This window comes from Aquarana catesbeiana, linkage group LG04, assembly GCF_042186555.1.
Source record: "Aquarana catesbeiana isolate 2022-GZ linkage group LG04, ASM4218655v1, whole genome shotgun sequence".
Taxonomy (NCBI): Eukaryota; Metazoa; Chordata; class Amphibia; order Anura; family Ranidae; genus Aquarana; species Aquarana catesbeiana.
The window spans coordinates 233,065,878-233,089,754 of NC_133327.1; the positions used below are offsets into that span (position 1 = coordinate 233,065,878).

At 40.1% G+C, this 23,877-nt stretch overlaps 1 protein-coding gene across 2 annotated transcripts in view; it reads left to right on the forward strand.

Annotated features, from left to right (window-relative positions):
- The window catches only part of KCNMB2 (potassium calcium-activated channel subfamily M regulatory beta subunit 2), an 846,546-nt gene that overhangs the window by 43,538 nt on the left and 779,131 nt on the right, over positions 1 to 23,877 (forward strand). Inside the window, exon 1 of one of the 2 annotated variants that reach the window (XM_073626251.1) lies at positions 18,946 to 19,161. The exons of the other annotated variant lie outside the window; for it this stretch is intronic. The gene's annotated coding sequence lies outside the window, so the exon portion shown is untranslated. Of the gene's footprint in view, positions 1 to 18,945; positions 19,162 to 23,877 lie in introns of those variants that run through there. 2 annotated transcript variants of the gene reach the window in all.

The window sequence follows — 23,877 nt, forward strand, 5'->3', positions numbered from 1 at the left end:
AAGAAGAGAATGTGCGCTGCATTTCGAGATTTCAGAATTTGCCACGTCATGAATGGTAGCCTCCCTGGCGGTATAATTATGTCAGATTTTTGCGTCTCAAAGCAGTACAATTATTTTTCATAGAAATTTGGCCTTTTATATTGTAGGCCTGTAATTCTTAGCAATAACACACTTAAATCTGTCCACCAAGAGTCTAGTAGATATCCCGGGTATGATAAAGTTTGAAACACAAAATCATTATAATATAATAAATAAATATAAATAATTATAAAAAATAATAATATAATAATAATAAAATGAATTTCCCCACGATTCCCTATCGCTCAATTCTGCAAGTGTTCTAATTCACTATCGCTGTTTTCTAGCTGGTCTAAAACCACTTTTGACGTAAAGGGACACTTTTTGGTTGTAATGGACAATCTCAAGTTTCCAGGCAGAAAGAACAGTATATATCATATAAAACTGCATGCAGGGCACTAGACAAAGCACTGGGGACAAAAGGGATGTGAAATAATTTCATACAGTAATGTAATCTGTAAGATTACAGTGTACTGTATATGTTATGATTTTTACATTTTTTGAATTTGACGCCAGGCTCCGCCCCCGCGCGTCGCTCGCAGGGAACAGAGCGCGGCACACAGAAGCTTTGTGGGAGGACAGAGCCCACGGACACAGTGGGGGGGCATTGCAGGATCCTGAGGACAAGGTAAGTATATCGCACCAGGATCCTGCAATGCAATCCCGAGTGTGGCTCGGGGTTACCGCTAATGGTGCTGAAATTTTACCCCGAGCCACACTCGGGAAAACCGTCAGGGAGGTTAATTCTCCATAACGAATGCTAGTTTACAAGACCGACCGCTTCTGGCTCGTCCTTGCCTCCGAGCATGCGTGTTTATACTTTGGACTTCTGACGGACTAGTGTACACATGCTCGGAAAATTCTGACAACAGACTTTTGTCCGCGGAAAATTTTAAAGCCTGCTATCTAACATTTGTCAGTGGAAAATCCAAAAACAATTGTCCGATGGAGCATACCAACGGTCGGATTTTCCACCAACAGCCTGTCATCACACAATTCCCATCGGAAAATCCGATTGTGTGTATGAGGCTTAAGAGACAATTATGAATGGGACCAAGTGCTATATGCACTTGGTTCTGTAGGGAGTCAAACATATTAAAATGTTTATTGATAGATCTTCTTTAAAACACAAAATTGGGCCTAATGCTCTACCTGCTGGGTTTATCAAAGAATGCATAATATTAAAATAAAATATTTCAAATTTACCTGACTAAAAAAACTTTTTTTAGGGAATAGCAGTGCTGTTCTCCTGAGATGCTCCTCTGCTAGAGATCAGTGAAAACAATCACAAGCCTTTCTAGTAGGGTTGCAGCAATACAGTTTTTTTAATCAGCGAATATTAGTACCGATACTTTTGGTCAAGCACTGGCCGATACCGAGTACTGATACTTTGCGGAGCGATTTGAATCTCGATTAAAAAAAAAATGGCGCAAATCACACTGCATGCGATACAATGCGATTCCCCCCACTGCTCATGTATTGTGTATAGAAAGGAAAAAGCGCCATCTAGTGGGCAATTTAAACACATTTATTAGAACTCAGAGTACATATCTGGCCACATGCAAAATAATCTACATAGGTGTCCCAGACTACTTATGATAGCAAATCAAGGCCGCTGGAGATGCTCACAGGGCTGAAGGAGAAGTTCTGGCACCCCGTTAGTATAGGGTGGAAGAGATGTCAGCTTGGGGGCGGACTGCCTCTACATCTCCTCCAGCCCTGTGAGCACCTCCAGTGGCCGTGATTTGCTATCATCGGTGGACCGGGACACCTATATAGATTATTTTGCATGTGACCAGATATGTACTGTGAGTTCTTACATTTTTCAAACTGCCCATTGGATGGCGCTTTGCCTTTCTATACACACACACACACACACACACACACACACACACACACAGGAGTGCTGGGGGAAATTGCATGCGATTTGGACAGGAATTGCACTGCATTCCTGTTCAAATCAAATGTGATTCTTTGTAGTGCAGTGCAGTTTGCGCCCATTCGTTTTGTATTGATGCAGCTTGCACCGCAAAGTATCGTTTTCTGTATCGGGAGCATTTGTGCGAGTTCCGATACTCACCAATGCTTGCTATCGGCACTGATACCGGTATCAGTGCATCCCTACTGATACGTGGTGCTGTTGGATGGGGAAAATACCTGTCCAAGCATGCTCCATTGACACATAGGGGGTTATTTACGAAAGGCAAATCCACTTTTCACTACAAGTGCAAACTACAAGTGCAAAGCGCACTTGAAATTGCATTGGAAGTGCAGTCGCTGTAGATCCGAAGGGGACATGCAAGGAAAATAAAAAACAGCAATTTAGCTTGCACATGATTGGATAATAAAATCAGCAGAGCTTCTACTCATTTCAGATCTACCCTTCAGATTTACAGTGACTGCACTTCCAAGTGCACTTTCAGTGCAAATTCAAGTGCACTTTGCACTTGTAGTTTGCACTTGTAGTGTAAAGTGGATTTGCCTTTCATAAATAACCCCCCCATAGGGGAACGGGAAAAAGTACTATATATTCTAGCACTTGGTCCTGTGCTAGGGAGGTAAAAATATAAAAAATGTTTAATGATGGATCTTTAAAACATGACTAAGAGTCTAAAGCTCTACCTGCTGAGTATATTAAAGAATCCGTAATATTAATATGAAATATTTCATATTTGCCTCCCTAAAAAAAGACATTTAAATATTTATTTTTGTAATCCTGACCAAATAGAAGGAAAAATGTACAAACCAACTACAAATTTATTTTAAGGCAGAGCTAATTACATTTAGAAACAAGTAGCAATTAAATATTTGTATGAAATTCCAGAGACTTACAGTTCCCTAAGCTGTAACGTGTGTTAATTGTCACAGTGATTGTTATTATTAGCCATGTGACTGTTATTTTTAGTCATCTGCTTCTAGTTGCTTAAAATAACAGTCCATGTGACAGATTGCTATAGATTGTTAATTCAGACTAATCACACTAAACTCCAGTAACATCTGCAACTAGGTGACTAGACTCCTTATAGATATAATTCATTTATAGGTGTCATTTCTGGTAAAACAAGATAAAGACACTTTTAAACAGGCATTTCATATTTTTACTGTGATTTGGCCATTTGCTGTTTTTTTACAATCCAGCAAAATGTTTGATTGGTCATTTTGCCAATTGTTTTGTTTGTAGGTCATGGGATTGTGACAGACCAATGGAGCTATAGTTATTTACCAGGAGAGACTGAATGATAAGCAATGTTTTGTGGAAATCAGTGGAGCTGAACAAGCAGAAAGAAGTTCAAAACCAATTAAAAATAAACATGAGTCAGAATAATACTTTTAATGAACACAAAGCATGAAACATACAGATGATATCATGTAAACTAAATTAAATTGCGCTGTCTAAAATTGTGTGCCACATGTGTGCTTACACCAAACACAACTGTATTCCTTAAAAAAATACCTTAAACCATACAAACACTAAGCAATGAAAGCATCAAGGTACTCAGTTTGATAACAGGATGCAAACGTTTAATAAAAGTGAGCGTTGCGATAGTTTATATTGTGGCTTTATCTCTCAGCTTGTGTTTACATGTGGGGCACTTAAATGGAACTTTACACGCCCCGGGGTTCATTTTGATTTTAACACTTTCTTACCTTGTTCACTGAGATAAGCTATATTGGCATACTCATCTGCTCAGTGAATCCAATACATTCCAGCTGTAACCAGCCAAAAGTCGCCACACATCAGGTCCCATACTGCCATCTCTTTGGTGGTGTCTTCGGGAGGCCAGCTGGCTTTTCTGAGTCCTAATAATCAGCCTTCTGATGACACGGTGCTGTGCATGCCCAGTGTATTCTAAATAGGCCTGAATCTTCTTGGTATTCATGACTTGGCTATCACAGGAGGCTTTGTACAGGGGAATGTCATTCTCGCCTAGACATGAAAGGCAGAATCACTGGCTGTACTACACCCAAAATAGGTATACTGCAAAATCCAGATGGACGGTAGTCCTATTTTCCATGGTGTAACCAATTTGATATGATCAGATAAAAAAGTAGGTGGTCAGTTTTCACCCAATTTCCCCATAGAGGAGAGTGGAACTGTGTCAATCTCCACTCTGCACAGTGAGCGGAGATGAACCTGTAATCTGCCTGCTCAACTGGGATCAGTGGAGTGATCCACCAATGTGCAGGTGGAATCTGTATAATGGAGAAAGGGGCCTAGCAGTGTCCAATGTTAGAAGTGAGAAGAAGCAGGTTTTTGGTCAAAGATACTTTGCATAACTATTCTACCCAGAAAAATTTTACTGTCTATAATTTTTTATTTTTAAGTTGTACAGTGGATATAAAAAGTCTATACACCACTGTTAAAATGTCAGGTTTCTGTGATGTAAAAAAATGAGACAAAGATAAATAATTTCAAAACTTTTCCACCTATATTGTGACCTATAAACTGTACATCTCAGTTGAAAAACAGACTGAAATCTTTTAGAGGGGGAGTAAAAATAAAAAAATAAAATAATGTGGTTGCATAAGTGTGCACACCCTCTTATAACTGGGGATGTAGCTGTGTTCGGAATTAAACAATCACATTCAAACTCATATTAAATAGGAGTCAGTACACACCTGCCTCTGATTAACCCCAAATAAAGTTCAGCTGTTCTAGTAGGTCTTTCCTGACATTTTCTTAGTCGCATCCTACAACAAAAGCCATGGTCCGCAGAGAGCTTCCAAAGCATCAGAAGGATCTCATTGTTAAAAGGTATCAGTCAGGAGAAGGGTACAAAAGAATTTCCAAGGCATTAGATATACCATGGAAGACAGTGAAGACAGTCATTATCAAGTTGAGAAAAGATGGCACAACAGTGACATTACCAAGAACTGGACATCCCTCCAAAATTGATAAAAAGATGACTAGAAAACTGGTCAGGGAGGCTGCCCAGAGGCCTTCAGCAACATTAAAGGAGCTGCAGGAATATCTGGCAAGTACTGGCTGTGTGGTACATGTGACAACTATCTCCCGTACTCTTCATATGTCTGGGCTATGGGGTAGAGTGGCAAGACGGAAGCCTTTTCTTACAAAGAAAAACATCAAAGCTAAATTTTGCAAAAACACATCTGAAGTCTCCCAAAAGCATGTGGGAAAATGTGTTATGGTCTGATGAAACCAAGGTTAAACTTTTTGGCCATAATTCCAAAAGATATGTTTGGCGCAAAAACAACACTACACCTCACCAAAAGAACACCATACCCACAGTGAAGCGTGGTGGTGGCAGCATCATGCTTTGGGGCTGTTCTTCAGCTGGAACAGGGCCTTAGTCAAGGTAGAGGGAATTACTAACAGTTGCAAATACCAGTCAATATTGGCACAAAACCTTCAGGCTTCTGCTAGAAAGCTGTACATGAAAAGAAACTTCATCTTTCAGCATGACAACGACCCAAAGCATACATCCAAATCAACAAAGGAATGTCTTCACCAGAAGAAGATTAACGTTTTGGAATGGCCCAGCCAGAGCCCAGACCTGAATCCAATTGAAAATCTGTGGGGTGATCTGAAGAGGGCTATGTACAGGAGATGCCCTCACAATCTGACAGATTTGGAGTGTTTTTGCAAAGAAGAGTGGGCAAATATTGTCAAGTCAAGATGTGCCATGCTGATAGACTCATACCCAAAAAGTCTGAGTGCTGTAATAAAATCAAAAGGTGCTTCAACAAAGTATTAGTTTAAGGGTGTGCACACTTATACAACCATATTATTTTAGTTTTTTAGTTTTACTTCCCTCCACCTAAAAGATTTCAGTTTGTTGTTCAATTGAGTTGTACAGTTTATAGGTCACATTAAAGGTGGAAAAAGTTCTGAAATGATTTATCTTTGTCTCATTTTTTACATCACAGAAACCTGACATCTTAACAGGGGTGTATAGACGTTTTATATCCACTGTATGTCTTCATTGTCCTGTGTGAAAATGATAGCTTTAGCGCTAAAACTCCAAGCACAATATACGTATTTGGCAGGTTTATAGCTGCTAATATTTTTGTTTAAACTCAGCTGTAAATCTGTTTATGCAAGCTCTTCAGAGTTGTTTTAAATAGTACTTTCAATTGTCAGGAATACTAGAGCTCCAGGTATACTTTTAGGCTGCTTCAGGCATGAGCAATGTATGTTTCATAGACCCCAACATTGGTGTAGTGTCTCCCCCTCTTCATACTTTAGCCTTTAACAAAACACATGGCCATAGGCTGCATTTTGTAGAAAGCCAAGGGGAAAGGGGGGTTGGAGACTTGTGACCTGCAGCACTTTGGAGTGGTTCAGAAGTATAGTGGCAGCTCTACTATTCCAAAAAACTGAAAGAACGGTGTAAAGGAACTCTATAGAAATCTTGCATGAACATCATTTACAGCCAACCTAAAGAAATATTAACAGCTGTAAACTTGTTAAAATTATTGTTTTCATAGTTGTTTAGGTTGTCCTAATCCTCTCCTACCCAAATGCTTACTTCCCTTGTTAGATGGTGGTGGTGGTCATAGACCTGGTCATTGCTGTGTCCTGTAGTGGTTGGCACAAGTAACCACTGTGCATAGCAGAGGACCAGGAGACTGACATCACCAGAAGTCTTGGTCTTTGCAGAGGCTTTGGGGAGAATTTTGCTTCAATAAAGCAGTGATTGGTGGGGCTGGCAGTGGAAGAGATAAGTATCCACTATCTTGTTTACAGGCATAGCCTCTATTTACAATTTCATATTTGCTTTAAGGTGTATGTAAGGTCAAAACAACTATATACAGCAAATTTTAATACATACATGCACATTTCCCCATGTCCCATCCTTTTGAAAAAAAAACTGTGTGTACAGAAAAATGCTTCCATGTATTTGTTTCCCAAGTCTGGTTGTAGGCTGACAACACACAGCATTTTTGTGGACTGGGTGTTGTCAGCCCTGCTCAAATGTCTTTTGATAAACTGGGAGGACTAATTAGAGTCCTTCACATGACACACTGGGGTAGATTTACTAAAATTGGAGCACTAAGACACTGGTGTAGCTGTGCATGGTAGCCAATCAGCTTCTAACTTCATCTTGTTCAATTAAGCTTTGGCAATAAAACCTGAAAGTTGATTGGTTTCCATGCAGGGTTGCACCAGCTTTTGCACTCTCCAATTTAGTAAATAAACCCCACTGTGCGCGGGATGGCTCTCAATTTATCACATGATGAACAGGTATTTTTTTCACTTATTGAACAGATATAACAAAATGTTTCTAATGGTATCTTTAAAGAACAAACCATAACAAATACAAAAAGTTCATTGTTAGGGCTCAGGTACACTTTAAAAGTAATTAAACCTTTCATGCTCACTGCACATTTGGTATCCCATGGATGATTTCCTATGCACTTGTTTATTGTTGGCAGGTCATATTATAATGAGTCAATAGACAGCCATATTTACTTGTCATATGTATCAGACTGTAAATTGATTTTACAGCAGGCAACACAGTAAAGCTGCCTATACAAGTTTCCAGTTTGTGTACAAACATAAAGAACTATGTTGCTTCCATTCTTCTGCTACTATATTCCTATAATTGTTGCATTAAATACATTCAAATTCTTTCTCCGGGGAAAAGACTTCAGCCAGAGTTCGGATTGAAACTGACATTACTGAATATGGATGGAATCAACAAAGTGTATTCAGTCTGCTAAGCATGAGGCTGCACGAATTGACATTTCTTATGAAGGTTTTATGTATTTTACAACATATCATTCACAGTCAGCAGAACATGTAAGACTTTGTACCTGAATCCAAAATGAAGAAAGTAAAACACATATTTTCTTCAAAGATTTCACCAAGATCCCCCACTGTTTTATAACACTAGACAACTGTTTGTCACAAATAATAAACACTGAGACCCTTGTAGCCCTCCCTCCACACATTGCAAGAGTTAAAAGCGTGTTTCATCTAACAGTAGAGGAATAAGCAGCTATACTTTTCTTTTTCCCTGCTCCTGAAGGCTTTCTCCACACTGTAACATACACTTTAAGGCAGCGCCATGTCCATAGCATCCTTTATTGCTATTGCAATGATCAGATGCACTTCTCTGTGAAGTTTTCAGAGACTTATGGGACATACACACGGTTGGACTTTTCGGCTACAAAAGTCAGACGGACGCCGACGGACCAAATCCGGCAGACAATCCGATCGTGTGTGGGCTTCCCCGGACTTTCAGCTGACTTTTCCAGTCGCAAATCTGACGGAGTTTAGATTTGGAACATGCTTCAAATCTTTACGTCGTAACTCCGCCGGACCCAGAAATCTGCTCGTCTGTATGCTAGTCCAACGGACAAAAACCCACGCTAGGGCAGCTATAGGCTACTGGCTATCAACTTCCTTATTTTAGTCCGGTGTACGTCATCACGTACGAATCCGTTGGATTTTGTGTGATCGTATGTAGGCAAGTCCGTTCATTAGAAAGTACGCCGCAAGTCCACCAAAAGTCCGTCGAAAGTCTGTCGGACGGGCCGTCGGACTTTTGTAGCCAAAAAGTCCGACCGCGTGTACGCGGCATTAAAGTGGTTGTAAACCACTGGTGGTAAAAAAATAAATAATAAATCCTGCAAGGCAATGTCATAATGTGCTAGTATGCATTGCATACTAGCACATTATGAGAAAGTTACCTTAGAATGAAGCCCTCTCATGCCGTGATGTCAGCTCTGAGACGGGTGCCCCGGTCTTCCTTTCGGGTTTGTGGCCGGTAGCGTGATGCCGTCACTTTCGCTCACGCGCACGGGACCTGTCGTTTCCGGCACGGACTCTGAAGGTCCGGCACTGTAAGCCAAACCTTGAGAGCGCATGCGCAGATGATGTCATCGGCTGCATGCACTCTGGATATCTCCTAAACTGTGCACGTTTAGGAGATATTCACACTACCTACAGGTAAGCCTTATTACAGGCTTTCCGGTAGGTACAAGTGGTGTAACTAAGCTCTAGATTGTAAGCTCTAACGAGCAGGGCCCTCTGATTCCTCCTGTATTGAATTGTATTGTACTTGTACTGTTTGCCCTAATGTTGTAAAGCGCTGCGTAAACTGTTGGCGCTATATAAATCCTGTGTAATAAAAATAATAATAATAACTGAGTTTACCATGACTTTAACACTCTATATCAAGAATTAATTTCAATCTTTTAGCCAAAAGCCAGTACAAATATTTTCAGGAAGCTACGCACAGCATTGTGACAGCCACGCCCACCAGTCATAATTTGCCTGCCTAGAAAAACACAGAGACCCAGTGATAACATCACTGGATGTAAAATAAGGTATGCAAAGAAAATGATGTAATTAGCATGTTAATGAGTGGGGAAAGGAGGAACGGGGAAAGACAGAATAAACTGATACCTTTTGATCAATATGGGGAAAGCATCATCGTCAGAGAAACCAGAGGCAACACTGATGTTCACTAGTTCTTTACTCAGTTTATGCAATGGGGGTTATTTACGAAAGGCAAATCAACTTTGCACTACAAGTGCAAACTACAAGTGCAAAGTGCACTTGAAATTGCACTGAAAGTGCACTTGGAAGTGCAGTCACTGTAAATCTGAGGGGAAGATCTGAAATGAGGGGAAGCTCTGCTGATTTTATCATCCAATCATGTGTAAGCTAAAATGCTGTTTTTTATTTTCCTTGCATATCCCCCTCGGATCTACAGCAACTTTACTTCCAAGTGCACTTTCAGTGCAATTTCAAGTGCACTTTGCACTTGTAGTTTGCACTTGTAGTGCAAAGTGGATTTGCCTTTAGTAAATAACCCCCATATGTCAGTTTTAACTGAGAACCATTTTTGAGTTTCACCTATTCAGGTTCTATTGCTTCATGCCCAAGGTTAATGCAAGGATGACTGCGCTTCTTGTCTCTTTGCTATAATGTCCTTGGCTCTTCCTTACAAATGCAGACAATAGCCTAAATACTATAAACTACTAAAGGCAAATATGCTGTCCACTTTGCACAGAAAGTAGCACTTTGCAGGGAATTTGCCCCAAAGCTTAGTGAAGGTGGTGTAGTTTCACTTTACAAAGATTAACCAATAACGTGCAGAGAGAACAGAAAGAATATTTGCTTGTACATGATTGGATGATGGAAGTCAGCAGAATTTTGACTCATTCACTAAGCTCTGTGGAAAATTCTCTTACAACGTGTATTTTTTTAGCAAAGTGAACAGTCTATTTGCCTTTAGTAAATCAACCCCTATGTTTACAGAAATGAAAACATCAATTTATATAAAGAACAAAATAGCTTCTAACCATTTGAGGATTTTCAAGAAGATTGTCATTTACCAATTAAACCACACCTGATGTAAGTTTTCCTTATGTTATAATTGTTAAAAAAATATTTTATTAATGATGTGCCAGCAGAAGGAGAAAACAAATCAGCTTCTGGTGCTTAGCTTGTTCAAACTGCACCATGACAGAATACTTCTGCTTTGAACATCAGGTCATTTCAGCATCAATAACATCAATTTAAGTGTCTTTCATAGCAAGCTACTTGGAAACTAAAGGGATAATATTTATTTCAGATATTAGACCACTTAAATCCTTCAGCCTTTCTGTTTCCAACTTGTCTATTGGCTGTTGCTGATTCATACAAATAATCCACAATAATAAATTCTTCCTCGCATGGATAAGGTGTAATTTTCTCCACTGTGTTCAGGAAAGATTTCCACATCCTTTCAAAATCTAATCAAAGGATTGTGTAATATTTCAAACTGGACACAAGTTTACTAAATCATTTTGATTCCATCTTGCTATTTCCAGTGTCTATAGAAAAACAATGACTCAACAGCCAAAATCAAGAAAGAACTCTGGTTTGGAAAAGAAGGATATTATTTTAAGTCATTTTTTCCATTACAAAATATAATAAACTTACAACTTATTTCCTTTGCTGTATAAATGATCCTTTTATGCAGTCAAGCTCAAAGTTTTGTGTCCCCCCCCCCCCAACCCTCACATTTAAAAAATCAAACAAAAAAAACCATTCAAAATAAATTCAAATATGTGAGTTTAAAATTCCATGCAACAAACTGCATCCATAACATTTTCTTTTGTTTTGGATGAAGCAGCGTAGGCCTAGAGCAGGGGTCTCAAACTGGCGGCCCTCCAGCTGTTGCGAAACTACAAGTCCCATCACGCCTCTGCCTGTGGGAATCAAGCTTGTAACTGTCAGCCTTGCAATGCCTCATGGGACTTGTAGTTTCACAACAGCTGGAGGGCCGTCAGTTTGAGACCACTGGCCTAGAGCCTTTGTCATGCTTTTACTAGGTATGTTTCTGTTGAGGAAATTTCCCTTTACTTCCTGTCAGGATGTAAAACCATTTTAGTAAAGTGCAGAATGTTTAAATGTCTAAATATTTTTTTTCTGTCTATGCCTTGACAAACTGCTCACCCCATTTTTTTCTACATGCATCGCAAGGAAGTGAAGCAAAATCTCCCTTTAGCCTTAATTTAGTTCAAATAAAAAAGAAAAAAAAAAGAAAATCTGTGCTGTTTCCAGCTGTCCTAGTACAATATTACACCCTTTGCCCTCTCTCACCCCCACAGCTGTAATCTTCTAGTGCTGTGGAGGTTAAAATGCCACTCTGTTCATAGAAGCTGTACTATAGCTTCCATCAATGATAAGCATGAGCGGAGGGTGGGCGAATAAATGAAAGGTCTGCTTCCTCCATTCATAGAGTGCTTTTCATTTATGGAAGCTATAGTACAGCTTTCATGAATGGAGGAGGGGAGTGAAAGAACGGGCATAGTTGGCACTCTTGACCAGTGCCTATGACAAAGCCAATGGCTGTATTAACTACCACAGCACCAGAAAGTTACCACTGTGGGTGTGTGGGAAGGGGTACAGGCCCTGATCCAAATTGAATGAATGATCCAGGCACTGCCACACAGACAGCCAGCAAAGTAGGAGGAATTTCATGTGTGGCCAGCCAACTCTCATGTCGCTCTTCTCCAGTTCTCCCCCTCACTGTGTTCAGCTTCACCGTGCCTGTGCAGAACATTCAGTCTCCCAAAAGAGTCTCTCTGCCTCTTCCCCCTCTTTCCCTCCCCCATGTTGCTCCATAAGCCAAATAGCTCCCCAGCGTTTGCATAGTAGCACTGCCGGTTCTGAATGCGCGAATCACTGATTGACATCACACATGCAGCAGCCAGACCGACCCAAAGTTTTTCAACATTTCTGGTAGTGATCTGTTCAAATTTCAGAATCATTTCTGACAAGTTCCCACCTATGACCTCTAAGGCTTGAAAGACTACATACATATATACAGTGTGTGTGTGTGTGTGTGTGTGTGTGTATAGATAGATAGATAGATAGATAGATAGATAGATAGATAGATAGATAGATAGATAGATAGATAGATAGATAGATAGATACATAGAACAAGAAACGAGAAAAAAAAGGGTGGGACTTGATATGAGGCATGCACCCCAGCGGATAACATGATAGCAATGAATATGGCAAGTACCTAAGATAGTATAATTGAACCAAAACCGTTGCAAAAAATGTTTCCCTTTCCCCCGCCCCCTTTCCCCCTCCTCTCTCTCCACATAGACCTATTATACAAAAAAAATTTTCTTTTAATATATATGTTTCAATATTTATAGACACCTACCTCATACCTGCTCCTGAAGAGTGGCAGTCGCCACGAAACGCGTCGAGCTAATAGATGCCCTCTCGCTTATACTACATTATTACCATTAACTACCTTATATACCAACTGGATTGTGCCAACCAATCACGGCTACAACTATCTATCATGGAGACACGCTTCAATGAATTTGGTCATCTATAATGTTTACAGTATGAACTAATTATGTTGCTATACTATGGGATTATGAGCCAATAGTTGCCCCCTTATTATTATTTTTATAATTGCATTATTATTTATATATCAATTAGATTTTTACCATTCAACCAGGGATACATATCTATTATAGAGACATGCCTTATATGAATGTGTTTTTTTTACAGTATGTACAGTATGAACTAATTATGTAATTATTTTTACCTCTGTCATATTTTATATACAATTAAACCATTGAACGCCAATTGATGTCATGCAATGCTTTTTTGCAACGTTTTTGGTTCAATTATACTATTTTAGGTACTTGCCATATTCATTGCTATCGTGTTATCTCCTGGGGTGCATGCCTCATATAAAGTCCCACTGTTTTTTTCTCTTTTTTTGCTCAAATTATCGGGGATGGAGGTGCTGGGCTCTACACACCCTGCGCCTCATATAAAGTCCCACCTTGCTGCTCTGTTTTTATCTTTAGATAGATAGATAGAGAGATAGATAGATAGATAGATAGATAGATAGATAGATAGATAGATAGATAGATAGATAGATAGATAGATATCCAGGGCTTTTATTTAGCTGGAATTTGGTGGAACTCAGTTCCACCACCTCTGGCTCAGGCCCACTGCTCCCTGCTCACCACTATCACTTGTAAACACAGAATCTACTTTTGAGTTCCTGCACCTATTTTGTGAGAAAAAAGCCCTGTATATATTTATATCTAGATATATATCTATATCTAGATAGATCTAGATATAGATTTATATCTATATCTAGATAGATATATATCTATATATAGATTTATCTATATATAAATATCTATATATATATATATATATATATATATATATATATATATATATATAGATATAGATATAGATCTATATCTATATATCTATAGATAGATATATAGATATAGATCTATATCTATATCTATATATATAGCTATATATACATTTTATTTTTATTTTTTCTATTCTAATTATGACCCTGTGGCAGAGGACTTTAACTAAGACAGTCAACTATTAAATATAAGTACTGTCTCCTGTGCTTACTTAAAAATACTAAAGTTGGGCTTTAAGGAATCCATGATAATAAAATTGTCTTCACAGATATATCTCTTCTAAAACTGTATAAGGGTTATGATCATTGGCAATTTTAGATATAAATAGCACTTAGTGTCATTCTTGAGAACCCCTCAAAGTGTTTATGGTTTAATCATTTTTAATATAGCAATTTAATGGTAGCAAAGCAAATTATCGGGCTAATGTGCAACCTCTGGTGGAAATTTTGCCAAAGTCATTAAAATGTAAATCCTTTTAAAATATATGTTAACTCATTGGCTGTGAAATGCACAATCTGTCGAACAATAAAATTCCTCTTACTCATCATCTCAACTCCTTGCCGGATGATAAGAAGTGATGGATGTTTCTGTTCTACAGGCTGTATCAATGTGTTTTCCTTATAAAGAAAATCTTTTGCTGACACTACTTATGAAGACCTTCGACTGAAATCCTTTGGATATCATCAGTACATGGAAGACAGAAGAATTAATGAGACGGTTCAAATATTAATTTAGATTTCAATGAGTGGGTTTGAGGCTGTGCTAGGACATAAAAAACGCTGGATATCAAAGCAAAACTGAGCAATTTTGTTTGGTCATTGGGAGGGGGAAAAAAAATACCACAACTGTGTGGAACACATTGCATATACTTTAAGTTTCAGAGTTGTTGAGTCAGGCTGGGTTCACACTGGTCCGACAAACGCTCCGACATTGGGAGCTCATGTCGCATGATGTGTGAAATTTAATGTTTCCCTATGGGAGCCGTCCTAACTGGTCCGACACAAGTCGTTCCGACTTTAGAAATGCTCCCTGTACTACTTTGGTCCGACTTTGATCCTACTTCAGCCTATTGACTATCATTGAAGTCGGATCAAAGTCGGATTGCCGTCTCGCATGATCCGACTTCGGCACGCGACTTGTGCTCAGATCATCTTGAGGGGGAACTCCGCGCCAAATTTTAGATAAAAATCCGGCATGGGTTCCCCCTCCAAGAGCATACCAGGCCCTTGGGTCTGGTATGGAACTTGAGGGGAACCCCCTACGCCGAAAAAGCAGCGTGGGGGGTCGCCCCCAATCCATACCAGACCCTTATCCGAGCACGCAGCCCGGCCGGACAGGAATGGGGGTGGGGACGAGCGAGCGCCCCCCCCCCTCCTGAACCGTACCAAGCCGCATGCCCTCAACATGGGGGGTTGTTGCCTTGGGGGAGGGGGGCGCGCTGCGGCCCCCCCACCCCAAAGCACCTTGTCCCCATGTTGATGAGGACAAGGGCCTCTTCCCGACAACCCTGGCCGTTGGTTGTCGGGGTCTGCGGGCGGGGGGCTTATCGGAATCCGGGAGCCCCCTTTAATAAGGGAGCCCCCAGATCCCGGCCCCCCACCCTATGTGAATGAGTATGGGGTACAGCGTACCCCTACCCATTCACCTAGGAAAAAAGTGTCAATTTAAAAAAAAACACTACACAGATTTTTAAAGCATTTTATTAGACAGCTCCGGGGGTCTTCTTCCGACTTCGGGGGTCTCTCCGGTTCTTCTCCACGCTCTCCGGATCTTCTGCCGGGCTCCTCCGCTCTCTTCTGCTCTTTTGTCGCTCTTTTGCTAAAGCGGAGGAGCCTGGTCTTCAATCTTCTGCCTTCTGCCCTCTTCTCCTGATGTTGACACGACGCTCTCTGGGGCTAGAATGCTCTCTGTGCGCTCTGCTCTGACTTATATAGGCGGTGACCCCGCCCCCTTATGCCGTCACAGTCCCTGGGCATGCTGGGACTATGACGGCATAAGGGGGCGTGGTCATCGGGTGATGACCACGCCCCCTAAAACGTCACAGTCCCAGCATGCCCAGGGACTGTGACGGCATAAGGGGGCGGGGTCACCGCCTATATAAGTCAGAGCAGAGCGCACAGAGAGCATTCTAGCCCCAGAGAGCGTCGTGTCAACATCAGGAGAAGAGGGCAGAAGGCAGAAGGCAGAAGATTGAAGACCAGGCTCCTCCGCTTTAGCAAAAGAGCGGCAAAAGAGCAGAAGAGAGCGGAGGAGCCCGGCAGAAGATCCGGAGAGCGTGGAGAAGAACCGGAGAGACCCCCGAAGTCGGAAGAAGACCCCCGGAGCTGTCTAATAAAATGCTTTAAAAATCTGTGTAGTGTTTTTTTTTAAATTGACACTTTTTTCCTAGGTGAATGGGTAGGGGTACGCTGTACCCCATACTCATTCACATAGGGTGGGGGGCCGGGATCTGGGGGCTCCCTTATTAAAGGGGGCTCCCGGATTCCGATAAGCCCCCCGCCCGCAGACCCCGACAACCAACGGCCAGGGTTGTCGGGAAGAGGCCCTTGTCCTCATCAACATGGGGACAAGGTGCTTTGGGGTGGGGGGGCCGCAGCGCGCCCCCCACCCCCAAGGCAACAACCCCCCATGTTGAGGGCATGCGGCCTGGTACGGTTCAGGAGGGGGGGGCGTTCGCTCGTCCCCACCCCCATTCCTGTCCGGCCGGGCTGCGTGCTCGGATAAGGGTCTGGTATGGATTGGGGGCGACCCCCCACGCCGTTTTTTCGGCGTAGGGGGTTCCCCTCAAGGTCCATACCAGACCCAAGGGCCTGGTATGCTTCTGGAGGGGGAACCCATGCCGGTTTTTTATTTAAAATTTGGCGCGGAGTTCCCCCCTAAAGATTCATACCAAACACAGTGCCGGCATTGGCGGGGATCCAAGTCGGATCCCCTTTCATTGAAAGTCGGACACATGCCGGCTTCATGTCGCAGGGCAAAGTCGGATCCAAAGTAGGACGGCTGTCGTGTCACACCAGTGTGAACCCAGCCTCAGGGGATTAAACTCATCTTAGAAAATTAATAATTTTAAGCAAAAAAAAAAAAAGTTGACTCCAGTTATAAATTTCTTAAAATATGTATATGTGCTTTTACATATCCCATCTCATTCATGACCAAGCTGTATTGCGTTTGCTGCTGTGGAGAAAAGAAAATGGTCAGAACCTTGTATATTATTTTAAATTGAGCAAATTATTGTTTTGTTTTTTACATTGGCTCAGGTTAGAGTCGCATAAAATTCTGTAAATCAACATTATTTAAACATTTCCTATCACTGCATTAAACGTATCATTAATGCAAATTTAGCCTGTGACAAATCAAAATAGAGAGAACAGTTAATATTCTGTCCTATGCAGCTAGTTCTACAATTTGTGGTAATGTACCATCTTTGGAGAGACAGTGAATTGTACCCAAATGTACCTGATTGAATCTCAGCTATTTCAAAAATAATCACTATTGCAGTGACTTGCATAGAATATAATGTAATGAGATTAAATTAATCAACGCTGTAGCAAAACTAATCCATTTGATCCATAAACTGTTTAACAGAGGTAATTCTTTTAATCTACAGTATATATTTTCTAGAGTAAACCCTATACTAGCATACAAATGAATATTTGCATGCTATTATATTATACAGAATCCTGTAAAAATTATAATAATATTGAAAGCTTCCCTTCTTACTCTAGGAAGGTATATAAAATGTATGTGTAACCTTTGGTATTTTTTGCAGTTGATTTATAATTTAATTAGTATTAACTTATAATACTAAAAATGTAGTTTACCTCATAACAATACATTTGTATACCTATAGATGAAGGCATTGAAGTGTTATGCGCACTGTTTTTGGTGGTTGTATACTTGTTTTGGTACATTGGGATTTATTAACTAAAGCTGGAGAGTGCAAAATCAGGCGTATGCTAAAAAACATATCCTGCTAGACCTGCTCCATTCATACAGCTCACTTGTATATGATCTATATTCCAAACCTATCAAACACATGTATGGTTCAGAGATTATAAATAGTATTAATCGTATTAATCACTGTGGGTGGCCACCCAACCTCAATGCATTGCCATAAGCAAGTAAATCAATAGCGTTGCTGTTGCAACATTTATGTTAGCATAATATAGAAAAGAGGACTTGTCTTTGATCCGTTTCAATCCTATGTGATCACTGTACTATCTTCCCTTGGATGGAATATATTGAAGTGTCCATAGAGATGTTCTGAAGGGACTGCTTATAAACGTATTCTCCTATATATGTTGTGTTTGAAAGTTGAGCTTGGTGGTGAGAGCTAGTGGTCTCATGCACTGTGGTCAAGAGAAGGTGGACTGGAGTGTACAACTTATGGATGTGGGGAATATCCCCAAATTAATGTGTTTCACTTTACCTCCCTCACACAGATATATGTAATGCAAAGTTCCAATCACATCTATGTGATATTCCTGGTCCAGAGGAGGTTAATGTGTATATATAGATGAAAAGGAGTCCTCTACACACATATACTTTCACTCCCTCGCAGGGGTATTAAAACAACAAGCTAATGTTGAATAACACTCTCCTTAATACAAGCATCATATTTATTCCTTATAAGTCCTGGCAATATAGCAAATACCCATGTGTGAAGTCACATACATATGATGAAACCAGTGTGAAGGGTGACTTTAATGCTTATCCCATCAAATGGATTACATCAAAATATCAGGCTCTTCATGTATCAGCAAACACTCATATAGAAAAGTCCTTAGAATGGCAAGCAATACTTATTGGGTCTGTATGTAATCATCCAAGTTGGGTAGTACCTTGAGCAGTTAGAGCAGGTAGCAGAAATGGAGCCTGACCAGTTTCGCCTGGTGTCCCAACTGCTTCAGAGGCTTCCAAGTTTTATTGCCAAAGCTTAACTGAACAAGCTAGACGCTGATGGGTTACTATGCAGAGACAAGCCGGATTTTGCACTCTCCAGCTTTGGTAAATAAGCCCCATTGTTCCAGTTTGGCATTCTGCTCTTCTCTCAAAATGTTTCTCTTTTTGTTTAAAATGGAACGTCACCCAAAAGGTAAAGTTCCGCTTTTCCTCCTCTTCCTTTACATTTGGCACTTCTTTGACAGGTACATGCTCCCCCGCACATGGTCAGATCGCTGCGGCAATCTGAGAGGAAGTTCAGCAACCTCCTTCCCCCGCAGCCTTCAGGGACACATCACAGGCCCCAAAAGACTGCGGGACCAATCACAAAGTTAAGCACGACTCACGCATGCGCAGTTGAATCCGGCTGGCAAGGCTTCCCTGCCAGTTTTTCTTAGTGAAGATGCTGGCGCCTGCATCTGAAGCCAACTGAAGAATCAGCTTGGGTGAGGACAGTGCTCGATTCAGGGGCAGGTAAGTGTCCTTTATTTGTAGCTGCTGACTTTTATTTTTGGGGGGGGGACTGGGGCCCCTCTTTAATACTATAGACTGAACTTTTTATGTATATTAATGGAAAGTTTCTTCATATAGAAAGCCTTAACATTGGGGTTAATCTAAACAAAACATTAGCAATAAATCGTTTTCAGCCAAGCATAGCTGTAATGCACTAGCCAACCCTTTGAACTTTTAGGGTAATTCATTTAGCATCTTACAAAACTTTAGCTGTTGTAGCTGCATTCAATTTCTGGATTTAGTTTATTTTAATGAATTAATTAATTTTATTTTTATCTAGTAAAACCTGCCAGTAAAACACTTTATCTGTTAAGGTGGTTCATCTATCTATGTAGGAGCAACAGAGACATCCTTGACCAGCATCACAATCTAGGTTAGTGTTAGATGGACTAGTAGTTTTAAATTAGCAGATGAAAACCTAACTCCAGAAAACACTTTTTAGGCAGTTACAGAAACCTTTTTTTTTCTTTTGGAATTAACATTTTAACTAAAATAATAAAAGCTGGCCATTGAAAGCAGCCTTGTCAGTGTTAAGTGCTTTGTCTCATCCCTTTCCACTTTTACTGCGCAACTCGGTCTGTTAACCCTTTTACGTCTGTACATCATACAGATGTACGTTTTGCACAGCGTGTGTATATTTGAGAATCCAACTGCTGGCTTTCAGATGGAAGTCATCCAGTGGCTGCCAACCATTCACTTTCATCCCCCTAGTAAAGGATGTCCCCCGCATGTTACCCGGGTTGCACATGCCTATTCATGCACCCGGGGCCTGAAGACAGGTGCTGCCAGATAGCGGGGAGGCAATTAAGCAGGGAATTAAGCAGAAATGTGTCCACTATCTTCCCCTTCTTCTTGCTGACCCAGAAGCAATGTGGAAAACATCACTTCTGGTTTTCCATGTCAGTTGCCCTGTGGCTGGTGAAGAATCTAAGCCTGTGTGGCTGGGGAAGAATCGAATGCAGTGTGGCCTGCACGGCATTAGATTCATTGGAGGACAGGTGAGACATTAGTGGTCTTTAGGACCCCTGATTTCTCATTAACCACTTAATGACCAGGTGATTTTTTGTGATACGGCACTGCGTTCGCTTTAACTGACAATTGCAAGGTCGTGCGATGCTTTACCCAAACAAAAATTACGTTCTTTTATTACCCACAAATAGAGCTTTATTTTGGTGATATTTGATCACCTCTGCGGTTTTTTTTAAACAAAAAAAGATCAACAATTTTGAAAAAAAAGATTTTTTTTTTACTGCTATAATACATATGCAAAAAAATATATAAAACAACTAATTTATCCATCAGTTTAGGCCGATATATATTCTTCTACATATTTATGGTAAAAAAAATCTCAATAAGTGTATATTGATTGGTTTGCGCAAAAGTTATTGCGTGTACAAACTACAGGATAGATTTAGGGACTTTTTTTTAAATTGTTTTTACTGGTAATGGTAGCGATCTGTAATTTTTAGCTGGATTGCGACATTGCGGCGGACAAATCTCACCTCAAATGACACTTTTTGGGGACCAGTGACATTATTACATTGATCAGTGCTATAAAAATGCACTGATCAATGTAAAAATGACACTGGCAAGAAAGGGGTTAACACTAGGGGGCGTTCAAGGGGTTAAGTGTGTTCTCTCGGCGTGTTCTAACTGTAGGGGGGATGGTCCGCCAGGAACATGACAGAGATCACTGTTCCTGATCACTGGGAACAGAAGATCTCTGTCATGTCACTAGGTAGAACGGGGGAAATGCCTTGTTTACATAGGCAGTTCCCCGTTCTGTCTGTGTACAAGGCGATTGCGTGCCCCCCGGCGGACATTGAGTCTGCGGGACCCGTGGGCAGGGCTGGACTTGTGCAGTGGTTAAGAGGGCACCAGCTTTGCTAAAGTTTGACCTGATTTTTGATCACTGCTGTAATTTGCCAGTAAAGAGCTACTGTCTGACTATGAGATCTGTTTATTGTTTCCTGCTATGAAAGAGGCAAGGGAGGAAATATGTAAATATTTCCAAATAAACACTTCATTTATTTTAGAGCCTGGCAAATAAAGCCTAATGCTTGTTACTAATAAAGCTACACTGGTATCTTCAATAACAAAAATGCTTGTTGACTGCCGGAAAATTAGATGACTTGCTCATCACTTGCAGTATGGATCATTAAATATTTTTTAGTCGACAAATCTATAGATCTTCTTCATTTGACATTGTACTGCTGTATATCTTGTCTCATGCATTGGTATACCATGTTTATTCTTTGAAATACAATAAAAACTTTTGAAACATAAATATTTTTAAGTCAAGAACAGACTGATATGCATGCACCATTGGACTACTTTCAGACACCACCATTTTTTGGAAAGGAGATGAGTAGTGCTGACAAAATTTTCACAAAATTTTCACACGGGAACCATATTCATCAGGATATGATTTTTAACCTGCTTGATTGAATGTCACTCTAGCCAGTGGCCAGAGAGGTCAGAGGTCTCCTACAGACATGAGATTATTTCCTGATGCAGCTAAAACAGTCAGATATGAAAACTGTCATACCATGCCTATTTTTTTCTTTTGGAACTGTTGTAGTTTGGAGAAATCTGATCTTGTAGTTTTTCCACCGATCTAAGTTTTTGAAACCATAAGTATTTTGTTCAAGTTAATAAAAAGAAATAACATGGACTTATTAAATTTATAGTGATAATACCAGAATGTACTAAATATGGTTGCTTTGGTCGACTCTACTTTTCATAGCACCATAGCTTGTTACAGTGTCATAATCCTGAAAGTATTCCTGGAACTTAAAGGGTAACTCCACTTTTATGGGAAAACAATTGCAATAATAATAATAATATTGCAATTACAATAGCCACATTGTAATTTATTGTTATTAACATTATATTTCCTTTTCAATTTGCAGTGCTGAACTTTCTATAAAACTCAATGCAATATGGCAACCTGGAGGCATTTATTACACAGTTGGTGTATGGAACCCCCCAGAGATGTCATTTCATGATTGTGTAATTAGCCCACTGATTTTCACTGAAGTTTGCACCAAGATACAAGTCAGATCTCAGGTATCCTCTGCAACAAAAAAAAAACTGTTTTAGTGAGATGCTTCTAAAGAGTTGACCACTTCTAAAGGAATGCAGACCCTACTGCTCTCCTCATCAGAGCCCTGCAAATGCATTAGCTGCTCAAAAATGAAAAAGTCACCCCCATTCAGAATCAGTCCTACACAAGGTATGATCTAACAAAGAGCTATCTCTTCAGAGCAGAAACAGGTAGGAATGTTTTTAAAAATTCCTTGCAATGAACATTGATCCACTAGAGGGGATTGTTTTTTTTTTCAACGAAAGTGGAGTTATTCTTTAATTATATCTGACCACCACAAACGGAAAATGCTATTTAAATCATTTTTAATATTCAAAGTAAACTCACTCATTCATACATGTCTCCATGCCTTGAGAAGGCACTTTGAAAACACCCCCTAGCATTTGTAGCCACATCCATCTTGGGAAGGGTAGATGATTCATGTAGCATATACTTCCTGAAACCCATCTTCCCTTCACTTAGGCATGCAGGCAGGAGGGTGTGCTTAGCTGAGAAAGTCCATTTCTCCAAATGAATGAAAAAGAAATGACAGATTCCTGGGATTTATGGCATAATTTTGACCCAGGCCAGAGCCAGGAAATAACTAAAGAAATGTAAAAAAAAACTAAAAAAAATTAAAACAAGTAAATATAACATACTTTCCTATAAATTTACTAATGCTAGCAACATAAGGATTAAAAATAGTTTAGTTTCACTTTAATGTTGTTTGTGAAATCTTTGTGAATGTATTGGAAGTCGACAGATGACACAAACTGCTGTTGCCCTTTAAAATACTTCAAGGACATTTCCAGTTTGCCCAAGATGGCTCCAAGTATAAAAAGGGTGAATTCTGCCTTTCAGTTGAAGTGGCAATTGGCCCAGTAGGCGAATTTCAAATTACACAAATCACATTCAGGATTTCAAGTGAAGTGGTTCCTCCTCTCTCATCGCTAATCACAGCCGTTGGTATAGAGGCAAACTCCTGATTAAGTGGCTCTCATCTGGTGTTTCTATGTAAATTCAGGTTAATTTATTCAGAGTTTCCATAGTCTGTTTAATAACAAGATATCTCATAGACTGTTTGCTCTTGTATTTGGAGGATTGACAGAGAATCCTAAAATATAGATGAATTTTAATGATATTAAAAGTCACACTAAATATGCATGCAATGTAATATCTAGGTACAGTACATAAGCATATTCATATATATCTTTGGTATATTCTGCACTTTAATAGGTGAAAGAACAATTGCTTAATATCTTCAAAGAGATCATTGATTAACATTAAGAGTGAGATAATTACTTTGTTTGCCAAAAAGGGGAAGGGATTTAATATTACACCATTTGACCCTGATTTCAAAAAGTGAAGATTTACTCAGAAAGTTAACTGTGCTTAAAGCCCACGGTTGATCAAAAATGTAAAAAAAAATCAGCACAAGGGACAAAACTTACTATCAATGGGATGTGCCCCTTGTGCTGCTGGCTCCAGCAGTATTAGAAATCTTTCTTCTTTGATTTCCCACCCCACCTCATCCCTGCCACCATAATATTCTGCTGGCGCAGGGAATAATAAAGCTGAGGGATCTGTCATAC